We start from the raw sequence: 24,448 nt of genomic DNA on the forward strand, positions 1-24,448 counted from the left end.
ACTCATTATAGCACTGCATAATAGTAAAATAGATGATTTAGGAAAGAATAAGTACAATAACTCCACTAATTAGACTCTGGTGAACCATCAAACATCAAAGCAAATCATTAATGAGCAGAAGCAAAGAAGAAAGAAGGTACACAGACTTGACAGCTTTTGCAATAGAAAATTCTGTCTGAAGTCCTTTCCATAACAACCAGACGGAGGTGGCTAAAGAGATGTGCCTTAACGTCTTGCAGACTTTAGATAACATGGTCGTGGAAACTTCTGCAATTGTTACTCTTGTCAGAAAGTCACTAGCATTGGCTGGAGTTGGGATGAGGCAGACAAATACCAGAACTAGGCAATTTTCTGAAAATTATCATATAGCATGCTTCTATGTACGTCACTTTTGAAATATATATATATATTTTTAAGATTTTATTTATTTATAGGCAGAGAGGCAGGCAGAGAGAGAGAGGAAGGGAAGCAGGCTCCCTGCTGAACAGAGAGCTGGGTGTGGGGCTAGATCCCGTGATTCTGAGATCATGACCTGAGCCAAAAGCAGAGGCTTAACCCACTGAGCCACCCAGGCGCCCAACTTCTGAAATATTTTTGATTGAACACCCATATATTCTTATTCCAGGAATGTTCAACATACATACTTTCAAAGATGTATTAATCAATTATTTCTAGTAAGTGTTCTTTTTAAAGGTGTCCAGAATCTTCACTATTAGAAACAATACAGTATTGCTAAAAATTGGGTATGTAACCTAAATATATATTAAAATTTAAATCTTTAAATTAGATAATCTTCCTAGGATATTTTCCTCCCGAATCTCATTTTAACTAATTTTAATGTTTACTCTATAATCAGATTGTAGCTTATAAATCTAGACTAAAATTAATGTTGTTCCAAATGGGAGCAAATCAATTTAATTCAATATTTGGGAGGATTCAAATGATGCATCTTTCTTTTGCTACCTCATACAGTACACATATTGATTTGCACAGCCTAAACCATCATAAATAATTGATTTGAATCCATAGTTGCACACTTGGAATTTTATTTCTCATTTAATGTTTTGTATCTCAAGTGAGCCATGCTTAATTTTTTTTATATAAAAATTGTACATTTTTTTAAACCTCACATTCTCTGAATTGTCTTTCTCATTTCTTATACTAGAACCTATGCTCTCATTTACTTTGTTTCTCAGGTTTAGTACTGTGCTTACAGTCATTCCTGAAAGTCTGAGCAGTTGTCATGATCTATAATTTAAAATAGTGAAGTTTTGATATAATTACCATATAATTTTTCCCAGATTTCTTGGACTTTAAGACTGTATGACTCTGACAATGTATTTTATGCTAATGTAATATTCTTCATTAAAAAGGAATCTATCCTTTATGTAGTGTCCTGTGCCATATATTTTAAAATTGAAAGACACACAAAAAATTTATTTTACTGAGTGTTAACATATCACTTTTATAGAGTTTTAAATTTTTTTATATAGAATAACTATAAAAAACTTCTTTATACATTCTTATCTTCCTGTATCCTATCAACAAATAAGAACTCACTCTGTCCTAGTTAGATACAGGAGATACAAAAATGAACAAATCAGAGTCCTTGTCCTTCAAATCCTCAAAGTCTAGTGAGGAGAAATAATAAGTAACAAAAAGGGAAATTATAATACAATCTATTTAGTGCTACAGTAAAATATGAATAGTGGTTATAATTATAAAACACATCTATTGATGTTACAAAATTACTTGTATATACTTTTTGAATAGCCATCACTGAAAGAAGATATTTCCTATAAGAAATAACTAAAACATTCTTGAATTCTAAATCATAACATAATTTTCTGAAATGGTTTTTGATTGATCTAAAGTTTATTCACAACTAGAAATACTCACAACTAAAAACCAATATTAAAGCTTATTATACAGTATGTTAAATCCTTTATGTGAGTTTTTCCATTTCGTCCCCATTATGACCTTAAGAGATAGTCAATTTAATTTAACACTGGAGATTAACAATAACACTCAAAGTGTTGCAAACCATAGATGTTTGAGAAAAGACCTTGAAAACATTTTAGCACAAGAAACTTTTATCACAAATATGAACATTGATGACTTATGTGCTGTAATTAAAATTACAGCGAATACTTAGATAAAAGTAAAATGTATTACTTATAGCATAGGAGAGAATAACTGAATTTAACTTATGTCTGTTTGTATACTTCATAAATCTTACCTTGGGGCCCATTTGGGCTAAACCTTCTCTTTTATCTCACCTTTCTTTCCTGTCTTTCTCCCTCTCTCTTTTTTTCTTTTCCTTTTCTTTTTCCTCTCATTTGGATGGGGAACCCTGATTGCTCAGAAGCATTCCAGGGTGCACCTTGACTGCACCATAGTTGATACACCCAGCTACACCCGTTCAGCCATATCTCACCAAAATTACTAGGAGGAGGAATGCCCAACAGAAGAAAAATACAGAGGATGGACCTTCTGCAACAGAGCTAACGGCTATCAACATAGACAATATGTCAGAAAGAGAATTCAGGCTAACAATTATCCAAGCAATAGCTAGGTTGGAGAAAGCCATGGGTGACCAAACGGAATTCATTAGGGCCAAACTGAAAACGAACAGAGATCATGTTTTCAATATTAGGGAAGAGCTGAAAGCTACCAAGGATGAGCTTCACAATGCTCTCAATGAGTTCCAATCTAATCTAAATTCTCTCAATGCTAGAGTAACTGAGACAGAAGATAGAATTAGTGATCTGGAGGACAATCAGATAGAGAGAAATGATCAGGAAGAAGCCTGGAACAAACAGCTTAGAAGCCATGAAAACAGAATCAGGGAAATAAATGATGCCATGAAATGTTCCAAAGTCAGAATTATTGGAATCCCTGAAGGGGAGGAGAAAGAAAGAAGTCTAGAAGATATAGTGGAACAAGTTCTTCATGAAAATTTTCCAAATCTCGTGAATGGAACCAGCGTTTATGTACTAGAGGCCGAAAGGTTTCCCCCCAAGATAACAGATTCTTGAAAGTCCTCGAGACACCTAATAGTAAGAATGAAGAATTATAATTGTAGGCAGACCCTCTTGAAAGCAGCTAGGACAAAGAAGATCCTTATGTACAGAGGAAAGCCCATCAGAATAATGTCAGACCTGTCCCCAGAGACCTGGCAAGCCAGAAAGGGCTGGCAAGATACATTCAGGGCACTGAATGAGAAGAACATGCAGCCAAGAATACTTTATCCAGCAAGACTGACATTCAAAATGGATGGAGAGATAAAGGGTTTCCAGGACCAGCAAGGCTTAAAAGACTATGCAACCACCAAGCCAATACTGCAGGAAATATTAAGGGGGCTTCTTTAAAGGAGGAAAAAGCCCAAGAATAGCATTGAACAGAAATATAGAGACAATCTACAGAAAGAAAGACTTCAAAGGTAACACGATGTCAATAAAAACGTATCTATCAATAATCACCCTCAATGTGAATGGCCTAAATGAGCCCATAAAACGGCACAGGGTTGCAGACTGGATAAAACGACAAGACCCATCCATAGGTTGTCTACAAGAGACCCATTTTGAACCTAAAGATACACCCAGACTGAAAGTGAAGGGATGGAGAAGCATCTTTCATGCCAATGGGCCTCAAAAAAAGGCTGGGGTAGCGATTCTCATATCAGATAAATTAGATTTTAAACTAAAGACTGTAGTCAGAGATCCAGAAGGACACTACATCATTCTTAAAGGGACTATCCACCAAGATGATATAACAATTGTAAATATCTATGCCCCCAATATGGGAGCAGCCAATTACATAAGAAAACTGTTAATCAAGATAAAGAGTCATATTGATATGAATACACTAATCATTGGAGATCTTAACACGCCTCTCTCAGAAATAGATCATCGAAGCAGAAAATCAATAAAGAAACAAGAGCATTGAATGACACATTGGACCAGATGGACCTCATAGATATATACAGAACATTCCACCCTAAAACAACAGAATACTCATTCTTCTCAAGTGCACATGGAACTTTCTCCAGAACAGACTTAAATTTGATTTTGATTAAATCAAAATTTAAATTTAAATTTGAATTTGATTAATTGAATAGTCACATTAACAAAAATAATATGTAAAAAAATAAATATAAATTGCCTTTTTAGAAAGGAAAAAACATTTCCAATATTACACTTCAAACAGTTGCGAAAAGAATGAGATTTGGGTCTACACGCAAGCCCACATGTAAACCTGAGGCGCCTCTCAAGCTGGTCTGTGAGTTCTGGAATATACATACCACTTACATTTGATAAGAGAGGCCCCTGTGGTCTCCTCCTCCCTTGTCAGTGGTTGTATTTGGAACTGACCTACTCCCAAACTGGAGTATCATGCTACAGAGTCAATAGTCCCCCAACGGCTCGTGTTTATTCTCAGCAAGAGCACAGCAGCAAGCTTATAACTGCTTTTTCACAGGTGTGTACCCAGGGATCCTGTCAGGAAAGATCGAAGGTGAAAGCTAGAAGGGGATTCTCTGAGGTGGAGGCTGCTTCTTCTCTTTGCTGGAGACTCCAGTGAAAATCACCAGTCACTGACACTTGTATTGTCTCCAATACCCAATGAGCAATAAGGTACTGGGATTCCAAGTTAGTAGTACGGGGCTGGAAGAGACAGAGGTTTTCATTATGATTCTACCCACACGATTTAAAGAAAGTTTAGCTGCCAAGTGGACACCAGAATTTTGTCAGGGTTTATCAGTCACCCCTTCTGAAGGAAAAGTGGTAACACCACAGTCAGGCCATTGAGTCAAACTTCTTACTTCCCCATCAAGAGAGCATCACTTAGGGTGTGAAAGCTTCTTTTGACATGAGAGGGCAGAGGCACACACACTAAATACTCATCCACTCCCTAGTGACAAATTTTAGGAGAGGGGGTCACATTAGCATTTCCCTGCCTGTAGCTCTTAACAGTTGAGGATAATGTCCTCAAGCACTTATGGGACAGGATGTACAAGCACAAAACACATCAATTCCTACTAAACATCAGATGTACAAGCAATATACACTAAATTGGCCAAGGAAAAATTTTCCTTCCATAAGGAAAAAATTTTCTCCTCTTCCATGTTTTATTATTTAACATTCCTTTTTTTTTTTTTTAAATCCTAGAGACAAGGGCTTTTGTTACTCACAGGCTTTTGTTACTCTAGCGCAACAGACTATAGAACTTCATGTTCTCATCCCTGGAGTCCCATAGCAGAGAGGAAGAGGTGTGTTCAAGTGGAGGTAGTGCAAATAGCAGGTTTGTGTCGCGACTGGAAAACCACAAACTTAGAAAACCCAGTTTTTATTATTATTATTATTTTTTTAAAGATTTTATTTATTTATTTGACAGAGAGAAATCACAAGTAGATGGAGAGGCAGGCAGAGAGAGAGAGAGGGAAGCAGGCTCTCCGCTGAGCAGAGAGCCCGATGCGGGACTCGATCCCAGGACTCTGAGATCATGACCTGAGCCGAAGGCAGCGGCTTAACCCACTGAGCCACCCAGGCGCCCCAGAAAACCCAGTTTTTAGAAAGCATTGCTAGAAAACCTGTTCGAACTTTATCTGGGAGAAAGATAGTGTTTTTACTATCCTGGTCAGGAAACAAATATGCTCTCCACCCTGGAGGGAGACACTTTTCTATCCTCCAAGACTGTCTGGTATACTAACACCCATGAAAAAATTATATGGATCTAGAACTGTTACAAGACATGCAGAAATATGTCAGATCCATGGAGATCCATATTGGGAGACATCCAGTAATTCTGGATTTCTCATGGACTCTAGCTTCACTAAGGCAAGGACCAAATCTCTTGTGCCCATTGATTTAATCAAATGGGTGTTGTATATAAACAATGGATCTTGGAAAACTGTATTAAAAACTAATGATGTATTTTATGGTGACTATCATAAAACAGTAACAAAAAAAAGAATACACTTATAAAAAAAAGTTTTCAAATTCCTTGGAACATAACAGGAACTTAATATTATCAGTAAATGAATGAAATGAAGGATAATAAAATCAAATCTGTATTTATAGTAAGAGTATGACATATTTTAGGACTATAGAGGCAACAGCAGTCTGAAATGAATGAAAAACTTCACAGTTTAAAAGCGATCAATATTAAGCATGATCTATTAAGGTATATCTTTGATTGTGACATGGCTAAAATTGAGCCAAACTGGGGAGCAAACTTGTCATATTAAGTAGAAAAAACTCTATGGTAAATGCTGGGGAAAAAAATGCACTTTTCAGCCCAGATAGGGAAGTGCAAAGAGGAAATAATAATCCTTTTCTATCTACTATAAACCTAATACTTATAAAATTATAAAGTATCTAAATATCCAAATTAGGAGAAATAAAAATAAACTCAAAGAAATTACTGGCTTAAAATGAAGACATTATTTATAATAATAATAGTGAGATGTTGTGAACATCTTTGTCTGAAGAATAATACTCAACACTATTTATGTTGCCTATGAAATTATGACCAAAACCTGCAACTTAACCTATAGAAACCTTTTCCAAACTTACTTCTCCATGTTTGGCTATATATTGTGTATCCTACTATGACCTAGGCTTCCAAATTTGTGCCTAACTCTTGTTCTACCTTCCATCTACAATATACTGCTGTTCCAACACTCTCTGTTAAAATGTTAACATTTCAAGGGCAATTTCAAATACTAGGTTCCTAAAGAAACATGGTTCCTGGTCCCATAGTGTTCCTTTCTGGAATCCACAGGGTGTATTCTTAGATTCTCTTCCTTCCTTCTTTCCTTGTTCCCTTCCTCCCTCCTTCCATGTCTCTTTCTATTTTTATTTTCCTTTTGTCCATTTAAAAAAAAAAAAAAACAGAAGTAGTTCTTTCTTTGAGTTTTACACTAGCAACTGTTTCATTACATCATTGGATTATTTATCAAAACAATGTTAAAGATCATGTATGAGTTTTAAAGGTCAAGTTCGATCTTTCATATTAGATGTAAATTGAAACAAGAATCAAAAAGTGTTTTTCTTTTCTTTTTTTTTAATACATGTATCTTTTTTTTAATTAATTTTTTATTTTTTATAAACATATATTTTTATCTCCAGGTGTACAGGTCTTCTCTCTATTTTAGAATTTTAATTCACTCTGTTTTTAGATGATTAAGATGGCATTTAGCACTAAACCTCAACATATATAAATTTACTTCTGATCTTGAAAATCAATAGAGAATCAAGACTTTGGTATAATTTAGAGCTAATATTATTTTAGGAAAAGAAGCAACTAATTAAATGATGATTATGAGTGGCACATCTTTTCAGACAATTGGCAAATAATACAAAATAGTAGGAAACTATAGAAAATTATTCTTTTAAATATAATAAAAATACAAAATTAATTATGATTACATTGTATAACTCACTCTGCTTAGTATACATTTGAAGAATTTCTAAATCTTTTTAAATTTTGAGCTTAGTAAGTCCCATCAATATGTGAAACTAAAAATGTATTCCTGAAGGCTGTAAGGATATTATATTTCTTCATAGAACTAACCAAGACAAGTACATTGCTTATATTCTGAGGAAAACTTGTAACAATATTTGTATAATTGTCTTGAAGATACACACATGAAAACTTCATTGACAGATGAGAATTAAGGAGCCCTCAGTATATATATAACTATTTAAATATTTAATCCTTGTTGGAAATTTCATTTGTTCCTCAGTCCCTTATGATGTAATTTAGGTAATTTTCATATATTTTTACTAGATTGGACCTATGTTTATACAATAACAAATAAAATAAGAGAGTATTTCTTAAATTTCTAGGCAAACATAGAAAAGATGGCAGCCCTAATATAAAGAAATATTCCTCTTTTCATTGTCTTATTTACAAGAGTTCTCCAGAGAAAAAGGTAAGATGTTTTATAGCTTTCCTTGTCAACAATGATAAATACAACTTGGAGAAATAATTTTGGACTATAAGGTACACCCCTGAATATAGAAACAATGATTGAATTTAGAGTAATGGCATAATCTATTACTTATTGAATATTACTGGAGAATAAAAACAATCTGCAAAAAATGGAGTGAAAACTAAGGAAATACTAAGAGTCTACTCCCTTGTGAATGTGTGGAAGATTTCAATTAAAAATTATGTACAGAGCATCTGGGTGGCTCAGTCAATCATCCAACTCTGGTTTTGGCTGAGGTCATGATCTCAGGGTCCTGAGATGGAGCCCTGAGTTGGGATCTGTGCTAGGCATGGAGCCTGCTTTTAAAGTCTCTCTCTTCCTCTCCCTCTGCCCCTTTCCCATCTCCACCCATCCTCGTGAGAACATGCTCTCTCTCTCTAAAAAATTAAAATTAAAAATTAATAAATTAATGAATGTATACAAATATCTGAATTCAAAGCATTATCAGCACAATCTTCTCATAATTTTTAAAAGATAATTTAATTGATTTTATAAAAATTACAAATGTAATAATAAAGTAAAAAAGTAAAAATAAAGTAAAAAAATAAATTGAAAAAAATTCTTCCAGATGTAAACATTGACACTAAGCCAATAATATTCAAGATACCTTTTGAATATATAAATAGAAATCTTTAAAAATAGAAATACAAATAGTGAGTGATAACTATCTCATATTTATAAGGATAGCTTTATTAATATGGATAAATTTCATCTGATAATGGCCATAAGGGACAGACTATAGTCCAACAAAGGTGGATTTATTAATTTGTCACAGCAAAGGAGGGCATCTGAGAAGAACAACTGCATTTTTATCACCACAAAAAAAGAAGAGGAAATACTGATATAGGATTTGGGAAAAAAGATTTGTGATTTAGGTCAAATTTAAAAAAAACTGTGGTTTGACAGTCTCAGCAAGGAAGGCTGCTTGTAAAGTGTATGTCAAGTCTTGGAAGTTTTGTTGGAACCTGTTTTTCTTAGCAACTAGAAAGTTAACAATAATGTGGAATACAGTGTTTGGAAACCCCTTAGCTGAAGACCCATCTCTGGATGGGAAGGGGAGGCTGCAGCCACTTGTCAAAGTGACTTAAGATCCTCCAGGCAACAGTGTGGGGCTCCATTTCATGATATCTACTTTCAGTGAGTGTTCCCCAGCACCATGTCTTTTTGTGAACTGACATAAGCACAACTCACAAGTTCACAATGGAATCACATTTCGGCAAACGTATTTTTTTTCTTCCTGTATTTAACAAAAGGGAAAGACTATCGCATGGCAACAGGGCTAAGAGTGATATTATTCAGTCAAAATCTCTCCCTCAGAATAAGAAAATCATCACTCTATTGTCTCCTACTGTGGAAAAACCAAACACCAGCTTGATGTTTTCCTTTAATTTACATTTTTTCCACCTATCTACTGGACAACTTTTTAAAATTATTTTTGGTGTCTCTGAAGTGTTTCCTGAGGAATTTTAGTGTTTTTTCCACCTAGACACATAGAACATAGTCCTGTACAAATATAACTTCCGGTATCATATTGGCCAATAATTAAGCATAGGCTTAGGAATTTACCTTCCATCTGAACCTTTGCTTAGTTATTTTACCTCCCCTACTTCACTGAAGTGACTTTTCAGAGGCCCTCAGCACTTGACTTCAAAGATGGATGAGGTAAAAGTACTTATATTTTTATACCCTGTTTGTAATAGTTTGCAATGGAGAAGGATCTTTTCCTGGAAATCTCAGTTTATCTTCCTCCTTTTCAGAGGGTCATTTGCTGTTTATTGTGTCTTTGTTTTTAGGTCTCCAAAACACCAGGTTTTGGTGTTGATTAGCTCTGTGAATATCGGTCATTCTGTCTTTCTATGCTCCTTACTTACTATTAAGGCTGCTGGAGAATGAGTGCAGGGACTGACTCCTCAATCTCCTGAGATCTTGGTGGAGAAGTAGACAGGTTTAAACTCATGGGCTTCCTCCACACTTTTATTTTTCCTCAGCTAGCTACCTGTGTATCTTCTCCTTTCAATGATCTTGAATTCAAGTATGTTGATAAGCAGTTCAAGGATTTGGCCAACCTGTCTTCTTTTCCAAGTTTATTTCTGTAGTGTTGGTGTAGAGATATAGGCCAGAGAGCTCTGCCAAAGTCTCTTTTTCCTTGACCTCTTATTGTATACGAGATTTTGGTAGCTTTGCTTTTTTTGTTGTAGATAATATCTTTCATTATCTTCTTGCTTACCAAAAATGTTTTTGGGTGCAGGGATGGGATAATACTCTTCGATAGGAAATGTGGACTATGGGAGATCTAGAATCATTCTTGCATCTTTATCTAGATCTTACTTTATAACATTTAAATTAATAGAGGTTAAAACTGATTAACAAGATGGAGTATAAAATAAGGAAAATGTTATTTCTCTTATCAAGACTGCTGTATGATTTACATATTTAACTGCATCTTCTGTGTTACATTCTTGTTTTTTCAAGGTTTTAATTAAAGCATGTAGAATTTTAAATCCAGTAAATAAAATATGTAATTATAATCAGTTTCTCAACATTGTTTGATGTTAGTAGTCTTTTAATGAATATCACTCTACTGTCACTGTTCCTTTAAATCAATTATTTTTAAACTGTTTAAAATATTTTTGAGTCATATTTCAGAATTATGATTATAATGTTTAAATATTATAGATAGAAGATGTGAAGTGAGAATCTGATGAAATATCAGAGTATTTAAATATTCAAATATAATTGTTGCCATTTTCCACATAATAGGAAAAATATTCCACATTAATAGTAACCGTAATTATCAAGAGGTATTCAACTTTCCTAAATAGTTCCCATAGTATTGATTATGCAATTATTTCTCACCCACCTCTCTCTTTCATTATGTTCAACAGTATATTACTAAAAGCTTGCAAAGCTTTTTATCATGTTATCATACCCCATCAACTTTTTCTAACTACTATGACTTTGATTTATCCTTCATCAAAGTATTCCAAAATACTTCTCATTTTCTTGTGAAGATTCATGACAGTTCTTGAACCAAATCACATGTGTATAAAGGTTCATACTGTTTAGCAAAACTATGTGTTCTAATTATTTTTTTTTAAGATTTTATTTATTAATCAGAGAGAGAGAGGGAGAGAGAGCGAGCACAGGCAGACAGAATGGCAGGCAGAGGCAGAGGCAGAAGCAGGCTCCCCGCTGAGCAAGGAGCCCAATGCGGGACTTGATCCCAGTTCGCTGGGATCATGACCTGAGCCAAAGGCAGCTGCTTGACCAACTGAGCCACCCAGGCGTCCCCGATGTGTTCTAATTTATTTTGTTCTTGTTTTTATTTGTTGAAAGTTCTTAGTTTCCTGCCTCTCCTGTTTCCTGTCTCCCTTTCAGAGTACCTCTCCCTCTCTCCCCTTCTCTCTCTCTCTCTCTGTATATATTTTCTTTACTTAAAAATATTCTTAGAAACAATCTTTATATTACATATATCCTTTCAGTTTTGGCTTCTTCTTTTTTTTTTTTTTTTTTTTGCCTTAGGTATGCAAAGGGAGTCAATACTATTTTAAAACTTAAATGTAAACAGTGTGTCAATTTCACTTAATTATGCTTTGATAACATGACTTGACCTACCTCTGAAATTAAAAACCCCTGAAATGAATTGTCAGAAGCTACAAAAGATTTTAATCACTTTTTTGTAAGTTCATATAATTCATATAAATTTGATCTTTTTCCAAATATTCAATTATATGCCTCATATACTCATTTCAGACTAAACACAGCCTATGCCTGCCCATATCAACTCCTACTCCTAGATGGAAATTCCTTTAGTCCTTTTTTTCTTTCAAATAATTTTAACTATGAGGACTCAAATTCTCCAACCTTGGATTTCCAAATATTACTTTTCTTCTTTAATCTAGAACTTCTCTCTGTTGGTCTCTCTTCATTTTTGCATCTCTGAGTTTTTCTAGTTCAAACCTCTCCAGAAACTCCTCTCCCACAAACTATATTCTTGCTAAAAGCCTTCCCAATAAGTTTATGTGAGAACAGTCATAGTGGGAGGTACAGCAAAATTTAAATCAAACAGAAAAAGAGACCTCACAAAAATAATAGGTCTTATATTATTTAAGTATTATTATCATAAGTAATTAGTAAACCATTCATTTTTATTCATTTCTAGATCAGTGAAGCCATATAACAATTGAAATGAATTCAATTCGGGCACATTATAAAAACTTGAATAAAAATAAAATATTTAGCATTACCTTGGGTATAAAAAAGCCAATGCCCCTATTTTTATTCTTAAATTTTCAAAAGCTTAAGCTAAATAAATGACTATTTTTAGCATCTAAAGTGCATTATCAATCTAAGCAAAAAAAAAAAAAAGGGGGGGTGATAACAAGGAAAATTTAAAATACTACTGTGTTTTTTCCTTTTATATCCTTGAGTATAATTTTACACCCACTTTTTAAAAAAAATATGCTTTAATATAAAAATGCATGACTTTTTTCCCTTTGGTTTAATAGAATATAAGCTTTTAAAAATTTTATTAAGTTTTTTATTTTACTTTCCAATATAGTTAACATACAATATTATATTAGTTTCAGGTGTACAATATAGTGATATAACAATTCTATACATTAATCAACAATCATAATGATAAGTTTACTCTTAATCCCTTATTTCACTCATCCCCTACCACCTCCCCTCTGATAACCATCTGTTTTCTCTGTAGTTAAGAATCTTGGTTTGTCTCTTTTTTTCTGTATCTGTTTGTTTTGTTTCTTAAATTCCACATATGAGTGAAATTATATGGTATTTGTCTTTCTCGACTTATTTTGCTTAGGATTATCCTCTCTAGATCCATCCAAGTTGCTGCAAATAGCAAAATTGCATGCTTTTTATGGCACATAATATTCAATTGTATACATATACACCACTTCTTCTTTTACCATCTATCTATGGACATTTAAGTTGCTTCCATAATTTGGCTATTGTAACTAATGCTGCAATAAACATAGAGCTGTATATATTTTTCAAATTAATGTTTTGTATTCTTTAGGTAGATGTCCACTAATGCAATCACTAGATCATAGGGCCATTCTACTTTTAACTTTTTTGTTTGTTTGTTTGTTTGTTTGTTTTGGTTTGGGTTTTTTTAAATTAATTTTTTATTTTTTATAAACATATATTTTTATCCCCAGGGGTACAGGTCTGTGAATCACCAGGTTTACACCCCTTACTTTTAACTTTTTGAGGAATCTCCATACTATTTTCCTCAGTTTGCATCCCCACCAACAATATCCAAGGGTTCCTTTTTCTCTACATCTTCTCCAATACTCATTGTTTCTTGTGTTTTTCACTTTAGCTATTCGTACAAGTGTGAGGTGACATCTCCTTGTAGTTTTGGTTTGGATTTCCTTGGTGATGAGTGATGTGGAGCATCTTTTCATATGTTTGTTGGTCATCTGGATGTCTTGTTTAGGGAAATGCCTGTTCATGTCTTCTGCCCATTTTTTAATTGGATTATTTGTCTTTTGGTGTTTGTAGTTTTATAAGTTCTTTATATATTTTAGATACTAACCTCTTATTGGATATGTCATTTGGAAATGCTTTCTCCCATTTAGTAGATTCTTTTGTTTTGTTAGTTTCCTCTTTTTTTTTTCTTCTAGTTTTTAGTTCTTTCTTTTTAGTTTTGTTTTTTCCTTTTTGTTAGTTTCTTTTGTTGTACAGAATCTTTTTATTTTGATGTAGTCTCAATAGTTTATTTTTGCTTTTGTTTCCCTTGCCTCAGGAGACATATATAGAAAATTGTTAAACCTGATGTCAAAGAAATTACTGCCTGTGTTCTCTTCTAGGATTTTTATGGTCTTGGGTTTCATATTTAGGTTCTCAGTCTATTTTGAGTTTATTTTTGTGTATAGAAAGTCATTCAGCTTTATTCTTTTGCATGTAGATATCCAGTTAGAACATGACTTATATATATATATATATATATATATATAAGTATATGTATATGTATATAGATATATATATATTCTGAAGCTTTAACATTTTGTAATACCAAAATACATCAAAGAAATTTTTTCTTTGTATTATGTACATATTTAAATTTAAAGGTTTCGACAGTGATAGCACAATCCTTTCCAAGACAATACTTGTTCTGTTAGTGGGTAGTTTCAAAAGATTACGGATGATAATTTTAAGTTAATGTGTGAGTTATTTTAAAGTGCCATGTGTAAGAAGAAAGAAAATCTCAGTGTCAGTCATAAATAAAAACATTTTGACTAAAATATCTATTTTCATCTTTCCCCTGAGTGTTACCTTACCTAGGTATGACCTTAAAGCTTGTCAGTAGGTCATAATTTAACAATATAAATAAGATAAAAATTTTAACAAATTCAGAAAATTAAACCCACTAAAATAATTATTGTTTCCTTTCTTCCTACATAAATACCTATTTCCTACCTTCTTTTACAGGTGTTAAAAGAACATAAAATATAAACAACCTCTTAAAATATTCCAAATTTAGACAAAAGCACCTTCTTTAAGATATGAATATAGTATGGTCCATCCATCAGCCACTGCCAAAAGAGTGTGCTTCTCATTGCAGTCATTCTCCCCTATTTCCTCAGAATGAGTCAACATGAGGGAATTTTATCAGAAAGATCCTCCTAATACACTGTGATCTCAGTTAAAAACAAACAAACAAACAAACAGAGAAAGAAGAACTAAGGGCTGTAAATGTACTTCAGTATTCATTTTTTCCTTTTAGTAATCAAATTGCATATCCCCTAAGCATTTACTAGGTCCTCACTTCCTCTCTTTCTCTTTTAGAAAGTTATAACTTAAAGTCATGATAAAGGGCCAGCTTAGAGCACGCAATGGACATCAATCAATTTAGAATTAATAAACAAGTTAAAAGAAACTAGGTCCCTGAATGACATCATAGAACTGAGCTGACTGTGCTTTGTTTGAGACTGTTTGCAAAAAAATATAACAATGTGTTTGTTCACAATTCTGTACAGATGTATTATGGAAATGTTTTGACATATTTGACATATAAAAAGCTTTGACATATTTTGGAAATGTTTGTAGATCAAATACTGTGACTAAAGCTGTTAAATTTTTTCTTGTAATTAACCATTTAAATTCATTTCCCAAACACTGCTTATTAGGGTTTTGGCTAGCTTTTTTGAAAGTTAGAGTATACACCTTCTTTAGTAATCTACCTATAATGAAGATTTGAGAAGTCATGTTTTAATAAGAAATGAAGAGAATATATACATTCATTACATTTCCAGGTTTTATGCTTTCCTATTGTGAGAGAGGGAGGAAAGGAAGTAGAATTTAGGAAGACTGGGAAAACAATAATTTAAAACAGTTTTCTAAAAATATAGAATATGTTAATCATTCATTGGCCCAAACTGAAGTAATATTGCTCATACTGATGTTAAGTTAGCCTTTAATTTAACTTAAAAACTCAATAGCTAATTAATCACAATGATTTTACACCATATTCTTCATCAATATTATCATATAGCAGAGACTTTCAACAGGGTTAAAATAAAAGAATTTGTGAGAGTAATGCCAAAAAATGGGCACTGGTGATTTAAAGAATGCTCTAAATATATAGTATGTTTAATGATTAACTCTTAAATTTTAGAGTTCTAATTTGTTACATAATTACTAATGAATACAAAGGTGACTTGTTTTTGCTATATGATGAATTTCATTAGAGGTGTGATTTTAACCACAAAACAGGGTGAAAGCAATTTTTGATTACGTATGATATCACCAAAGACTTTATATCTTTCAATACATTTAATTGCCTATTTCAGATGAGAGAAAGATAATAGTTTATATGGGAAAATAAAATTAGTTCTCGCAGAAATCTTTTTATCTAATAGATGGGCTGGTATCTTAAGTCTGCACATATTGCTTTAACAAAATCCCACAGACTTTGTACCTTGTTAAAAACAGAAATGTATATTTCTCACAGTTCTAGATGCTACGAAGTCCATGATCATGGTGCCAACATGGTTGCATTCTGGTGAAAGCCCTATTCCTGGCTTCTAGCTGGCACCCTTTTATTATATCCTCACATGGCAGAAAAGGCTACGGAGCCCTGTAGGATGCTTTTATAAGAGCATTATTCTTATTCAGGAAGGCTCTACCGTCATGACCTAAGCACCTCTTAAAGTCCTCACCTCCTTAAGTCATTTCATCAGACATTCAGATTTCAACATATGGATATGGTGGGGACACAAGCATTCAGACTATACCAACTGGTATTAAATAAACTATCTAGCAATATTCAACCAGGTAAGTTTAAACATGAGATATTAAACTTAATCAAATTACATAAAAATGGCCAGCAGACACACAAAAAAATACTTAACATCACTCAGTATCAGGAAATACAAATCAATACCACAGGATACACCTCACACCAGTCAGAATGGCTAAAATTAACAAGTCAGGAAAGGCCAGATGTTGGGGAGGATGTGGAGAAAGGCAACCCTCTTACACTGTTGGTGGGAATGCAAGATGGTGTAGCCACTCTGGGAAACAATATGGAGGTTCGTCAGAAAATTAAAAATAGAGCTACCCTATGATCCAGCTATTACACTACTAGGTATTTACACAAAGGATAGAAAAATCCTGATTTGAAGAGGCAGGCACCCCAATGTTTATAGTAGCATTATCAATAATAGCCAAATTATAGGAAGAGCTCAAGGCCCATTGACTGATGAGTGGGTAAAGATATTGTTGTATCTTTGCAATATCTATACATCTATATATCTATATCACATAAATATGGAATTATATACATATATATGTATATATATAAAATGTATATATGCATATATACATGATGTGTATGTATGTATAAAATATATATAATGAATATTACATGGTATATATGTGTGATATATATGTGTATATATATAAAATGTGATATATATGTGAAACATATATAATGGAATATTACTCATCAATAAAAAAGAATGAAATCTTGCCATTTGTGACAATGTGGATGGAACTAGATAGTATTAAGTTAAGTGAAGTAAGTCAGTCAGAGAAAGACAAATACCATATGATTTTGGTCAAATGTGGAATTTAATAAACAAAATAGAGGAACATAGTGGGGAAAAAAAGAGAGAGGCAAACCATAAAAGAGACTCTTAACTATAGTGAACTGAGGGTTGCTGGAGGAAAAATGGGTTGGGGAATGGGTTAAATAGATAATGGGCAAATAGATGAAGGGCACTTGTGATGAGCACTGGGTATTGTATAGAAGTAATGAATCACTAAATTCCATACTTGAAAAATTTTTTCACAGTGCAATTTAAAAAAGAAAAAATGCATTTGTTAATTCTTCAATTGACTTGGAATCATTTTTTAGCATTATAATAAAAAGCCATCACCACTAACAATAATTTACTCCAAAGAGAGTCAATAATTTTACATGTTATTTTTCTGTATCTAGAAATCATGATTAGTGAAATTTTAAAAAAATACCAGAAACCTCTTAATATACATTTTTTTAGGTTTACATCAATATACTTGATTCTCATTATTCACATTTGTAAATTCAATTGATTTTCATTATTTACAAATTCCATATTTGAGAATTCTACTCACTCAGATTAGTTTGTCATGAGTCAATACTGACAACAAAAAATTTTAGTTGCTCGATGTGTATGTTCTCAGGGGAGGGAGAAAAAACTGATGCTTTGCCTTCTCGTTTTAGCCCTCATACTGTAAACAAGTAACCTTTCTTGCAGTCTGCCTAGTGCCATGCTTTTCGCATTTTTTGAGGTTTCTGTTAGTGTTTTCACTGTTTAAAATAGCCCCAATCTTACTGACATGCTGTGTAGCATTCCTAGGCATGAATAGGGTGTGTTGTGCTTTACAGATAAAATACATATGTCAGTAAGTTTTGTTCAGGCACAAGCCATAGTGCTGTTGGCCATGAGTTCCATATTAATGAATCAATTGATATTAAATTAGATATCATTGGACAAAAAGACACCAAAACAAGTTTGTATACAGAGCAGTGGACAAACATGTTGTGACAAGAGGTTTGTAGGAACCTAACTTCGTATTTCCCTTGGGATCAGTGGATCAGTATTCATTAGCTGATTCAAGGTTCATGGCAACTTTATGGAACATAGCTATGGCTAGTAATGAAAATCAATTGTATATTTGTAATAATTTCATAGAAATGCAAATGAATGCGATCCTTTGTGGAATTTTTAGTAAGATCAGGATATGTGATGGATGCAACATTACCCGCTAGACCCTCCTCCCCTTTCTTTTTCCTTTGTTTCTCTTAACTATGGGAGTTGATGGTTTCTTTACCTTTCTATTTCTGTCTCCTTACCAAGTTCTTATATACAGAATACTTGCAAACTCCTTACTTTTAATACTCATTCTTAAGGATTAGAAAGATAATTAGTTTTCTCATAGAAGTATTAAATCATCATCTATTTACCATTTTTCTACTTTGTTATTTCTTAGTTTTATAATGCCCTGAGAGAAAATGGATTTTGCTTTCATACTTTTGCTTTCATTACTTACTCACCTGCCAACTATTTATGGACTGAAGTGACTATTCAAATACCTTGCCCATTTTTAACAGGGTTGTGTGCTTTCTTATTATTTAATTGTAAAAGTAATTTTTGTATTATTACCTAGATATCAATTTTTTATAGATCTATATTTCTCCAACATTTTATCCCAGTCTATGCATTTTATTTTCACTTTCTTAGTGTCTTATGAATAGCTGAGGTTTTTTATTTTGATAAAGTCTTATTTATTAATTTTCGAAAATAACTTATACGTTTTTATTCTCTAAGCAATCTAGCCTATCCCAACATCACAATGCTGTTCCTCTACACTTTCTTCTATAAGTATTAGAAGTACAGATTTTTCATTTAAGCTTATGACTCATTTGAGTTCAAATAGGCTTAAATGGAAAATCTGTACTCATTTTTAAATGTTTTGTGAGAAATGCATGGAGGTCTATTAATTTTTGGAGATGAGTGTCCAATTGTTCCATGGCCATTTGGTAAAAATTCAATCATTTTTCCATTGAACTGGCTTTTGTCTATATTCAAACGTTCTTATATATGGGCCTATTTCCAGAGTTCCAATGAACTATGGGTCTTTCCTTTAACCCATATGATACTGCAGAACTAAGTTTACATCAAATATTAAAAATCCCAATGTCATCCTAAAAATTTTTAATTTAATTTAATTTTTTCCCTCTGTTCATTTTCTTTTTTTTTTCATTTTCTTTTATTTCTTTTCAGTGTTCCAGCATTCATTGTTTATGCACCACACTCAGTGCTCCATGCAATACGTGCTCTCCATAATTTTTAATTTTATTTTGCTTTAACTATTCCATCAACTTGTCAATCAAGTGACTCCACCTTGATATGTCTGTTATGTCACATATTTTAATTTCTCTGCCAGTCCTGAATAGGTAGGTTCTGTGTAGTTTTCTCACATAGTGAGATAATTTTAATAATAATAATAATAATAATAATAATAATAAAATAATAATGGCAACATTTTTAAAAAATTAGTTTTAATTTAAAACAAAGGTATAACACATATGCAAAGTTCATTCTAGGGTGTATGTATGTGTGCATGTGTATATAGATAATGTATATTATATGTGTATATATGTGACTGTATATATACATATATATTATATATATAGTGTGTATATAGTGTATATAGTATATATATAGTTTATGTATATAACAAAAAAGAGAGATTGATTTTCCCAGAGATATCTATATAAAGACAATAATGATATATCTTAAATTTCCTTCAGAGTCCATCAATCTAATGATTTATGAAGTATGTTGGATGTTCTTTGAGTGAGGTTTGTTGACAATATCTTTACTATAGACAGGACCCTAAAATGGACGCTGTAGAACATACTGAGAACACACAGTTTGCTGTATATAAGGTTTTCTATGAACACTTGCCTCTTTAAACAATTGTTACTTTGACCATTACTTTATTTCTAACATCATGTTTCATCAAAAGGTCTTTTTTAATCCCATAATCCATACATTTATCATGTCTGTGATTATATCTAATTATATGTGTATGTTTGTGTGTATGTGCATGAAATAAAGAATGGCTTTAAGTACCAGAAATATCTGTATCTTTAGTTTTTTTTACCTTTAGAAACATGGTTAAAAAATATAATTATGTCCAAAAATTCACACTGCTATAGATTCAGTAGGAACTAAGGGCATGAGATAGAAAAATAGATTTAGAAATTAGAAGAAATGAAAGTTAATAGTTATAGTTTATTATCAGTGTCATTATTTAGAAATGTTATTAAGCATTGTCCAAACCATCCTCCAGTTGATATGCCATATAGTGAAACAGGACATAAAGCATAAACATGATTTGAAGTTAGTTGTTTGAAATTAACTCCAAAGGAAATATAGATTTGAGAACAAAACCTTACATTTGGCAAGATCAGAAGAGAGAATCAATAGGAATTGTAAGTGAGATTGTTCACTTGAGATTTGAGTATACTATTAGTAAAACTGTTGAAAGCTAACCTTGTTTTAAAAAAAATGAATTATTTCAGGGCTATCAGCCTTTGCCAAGAACTACATTTGATATCCACTGAATCTTGGGTAGAGATTTTGCTTTGTAGTTTAGAAGATATTTTTCCATAAAAGGATAATTTCAGTCTTAAGAAAACAAAGTTCAACTAAATAAATTTTTAAGATCTTATTGGCTTTATTCAATGTTTCATAAATTGGGCAGGTTCTCATATAGCAAATATAAAGGAGCTGCAAGTCGCCACACAAAATGGAAGACTTTTATAGGCAGAAGTGGGCAGAAAAAGGAAGTTACTCACTTGGAGTACATTGTTTCACATAAAGTCACCTTCTGTTAAAGGAAGGCAGAGGGTCTATCAGGCAAATTACCTCACTAGCACTGACCAGGTAATCCCAGATTGACTGGTTAAGAATACATTTCCAGGGAAAGCTGAAACTGCAGTTAGGTTAGTATTAAGTCTTGGTTTGATGACATGAGTTTAGCACAAGTGACTCCATTTGGGGACTGTGGTCTCCTTTTAACAATACCAATTTATTCAGCTTCAACTTAAATGAGAAAAGAAGGCAATAAAAAAGAAAAAGAAAACCTGAAGAAAGAGCCAATTAAATACTTGACTTAGAAATCATGTGCCTGTGTCACCGTAGATGATGGCTATTCTGCATAAACTGTGACTCTGAAACTCATCCTTAAATTAAAAATACATTGATTTTTATGATATTTCTCTTCACAATTGTATGAACACAATTATCATTTTTAAAGATGGATATTTATTTTTCATGCCTCCAAAATAGAATGTATATTATTTTCTACATTGATGTCTTCTTTTTCATCAAATTTATTCTCAAAGTTATAAATCCCCTATGACTACTTTCTAGCTTGGTCAAAAGCTCCTACTGAGTGGCTTGAGCTTCTCATGTCTCACCAGCATTAAATATTGCTAGGAAAAAAAGCCTCTAAGTTTAGATGCTGTATGGGAGATGTTAGATGAATAGAACCAGATAACATTAATAGTTATTATGATTATTGACTATAGCATACTTAACTATTGATTTTCTTTGTCTGTATTTTGGATTTGTACAAATATCTAACTGATAGAAGAATATGGGGTTAATAGCAAAACCTAGTTCAACTATTTATGAGTTATGTTTGAGCAAGGTCCTATAAAGTCTATGTTGATTTTCCCATCTGTAAACAGATATAATATTATGATGTGTTGCAGAGATCTGTTGCAGGGACTGAGTCTCCCTGAATGCCTCTCATCCAGTGAGCACTTGATAGAAACAGCTACTATTAATTCTTCAATTCTCCTATCAATACAATTATGGAGTTAGCTGTATTTATGCCACTTACAGAAGTTTAGGTTTGGAGTGGTTAAGAAACTTGTTTCTTTGTTATTGTTTGTTTGTTTTTTCAGTAGTCTCCATGATAAGCATGGTGCCCAACACAGGGCTCAAGCTCATGACTCTGAGATCAAGACCTTAGATGAGATCAAGAATTGGATGCCTCGGGCACCTGGTTGGCTCAGTGGGTTAAAGCCTCTGCCTTCGGCTCAGGTCATGATCCCAGGAGCCTGGGATGGAGCCCCACATCGGGCTCTCTGCTCAGTGGGGAGCCTACTTCCTCCTCGCTCTGCTTGTCTCTCTGCCTACTTGCGATCTCTGTCTGTCCAATACATAAATAAAATCTTCAAAAAAAAAAAAAAAAGAATTGGATGCCTAACCAACTGAGCCACTAATAGTAGGCACTCCCAATAGTATAAAGTTTTAAAGGTTAGAGTGAGTTTAACTGGGTTTAGAATTAATTAAGTTCAATTCTTTTTGGGAAAGTTATGGCTTTATTTTTAATAAAATTTAAAAAATTTGATTTTAATGAAACCCCAAATGCTACCCAACCTCTGGCTATCACTTTGTATCTTTCAGGAAGTGCTATCAGACTTTACCATGTACTTGAATTGTTTGGGGCATTATTTAATACATATATACGCACGCAGACACACACACAGACACCCACACACACACATATATATATAAAGTTCATGTATATATCATATTTATTATAAACCATTGCATAAATGTAAATACATCATATATATATACTGAATTTATATTTGAATAAATATTATATATTTATAAGTGCATACACACACACACAGACACACACACACACTGAATATGTATTTGAATATATGTTATTATACATGATAGTCCCTAAATTAAGTCATTTTCCTAGTTGGATATACAATGAGAAGTTGGCAAATACGCCATGTTACCTATCATCTGTAAGACTAGAAATTATTTCAGACTTAGAAATCTCATCTGACACAAAACAGCTTGTTCAAACAATGACCAACTACTTTCTTTACTTCATTCCATACCTCCTGGTCAACCATGAACCATCAATAACTCCTTTTGAGTACCACACTCCAACAACTTTTACATCAAGTCAACAACTACATGACCTAACCCATATTTTCCTAGCTTGTTGATGAGTATGCCATGTGGGACAGAGTTAAAAGACTTCCTGAGGTCAAGCTCCATTTCACTTATTGTAGATTGAAGGAATCAAGTCCATTATTCTGTCATAGTAGGAAATATGTTTGGTTTGACAATGATTTGTAACTCAAGTCATACTATTTATAACCCAGCACTTTGTGATCCTCACAGGGTTTGCAAATTGCCCCTTGGATGATAACATACAGTACATTTCCCCATTTAAGTTAAAGTAGCTAGTCTCTAGTATCCAGCACTATTTTTCTCCTTTGAAAGGTAGTTTCTTTTTGTTGTTAAAGGTTGTGAGAATGGTAATTGGACTGTGAACATGGTACTTTTATAATAAAGAGTTTTAGTATATATAAACTTGCTATATAACAAGATAAATAATTAAACAGTTTGTGAATTTAATTTTTCACCTTCTGAGTGATTCTACTAAGTATTTAAATCAGGTATTTCTGTAAACTCTCAGATGATTGCTTCATAATAGCTAGCAGAACATAAGATCCTCATTTTCAAATCTGTCCTTGCAAGTTTGAAGGTTACCTACCAACTGATTAGAACTGTCAGGCCTCATGACATTTATTATATAGTGTTCCTGTTAAGGTTGCTTATGAAACTATTAGCCTTTTCCTTCGACATTTGCTGTTCTGCATGAATGAGTATATTTATATTCCTGTAAACTTCATATTGCTTTAACAATTGTTTAAGCAGGGCTCAGGTTAAATGAGTTGCTAACAAGTTACCTTCATTGAATTGCTTTAGTTTACAACTAGAATCCATTGTCTTCCCTAATGTTTATTTTTTCCTTTTCTTTTTTTTTTTATTTTTCTTTTTTTATTTTATTATTTTTTTATTTTTTATAAACATATATTTTTATCCCCAGGGGTACAGGTCTGTGAATCACCAGGTTTACACACTTCACAGCACTCACCAAAGCACATACCCTCCCCAATGTCCATATTATTAATTTAAAGTGACTAATACTAGCAATTGAAAGCTTATCTGTAAGGATTAGAATACTAGTAATTCAAATGTATTAAATAGTCTTTAGAGAATATAAGTACAATGGATACATCTTTTTAAATTTGCTTTAAAATTATAAAAGTTTAGAGCTTCTCAGAAGGCTAATTCGATAATCCAAAGTACTTATTTTAAAACCATGTGTAATTTATGTCCCAAATAAGAGCTGATCTCTTTTTCTTTCATGTTCCAACAACAATATATGTTTATATATCATATATCAAATGTCTGCCTTATGGACAAGTAGGTACACATTTGCTTAACTGATTGACTGTGAAGGTAGGGTATTAGTTATATTTTTACCTTCTCAGTTCTGAACACAGTGCTTTAACTTATATTCATCCTTAAATTT

General features: G+C 32.8%; 1 long non-coding RNA gene across 1 annotated transcript in view; it reads left to right on the plus strand.

Moving 5' to 3' along the window:
- Nucleotides 1–22,205, plus strand: part of LOC309849170 — a 61,422-nt gene extending 39,217 nt beyond the window's left edge. Inside the window, exon 4 of the long non-coding RNA XR_014303535.1 lies at nt 21,999–22,205. This is a non-coding gene — a long non-coding RNA (uncharacterized lncRNA). The remainder of the gene's footprint in view (nt 1–21,998) is intronic.
- Nucleotides 22,206–24,448: the final 2,243 nt, after the last annotated feature.

The sequence above is a fragment of the Mustela nivalis genome (assembly GCF_964662115.1).
Source record: "Mustela nivalis genome assembly, chromosome: 15".
Taxonomy (NCBI): domain Eukaryota; kingdom Metazoa; phylum Chordata; class Mammalia; order Carnivora; family Mustelidae; genus Mustela; species Mustela nivalis.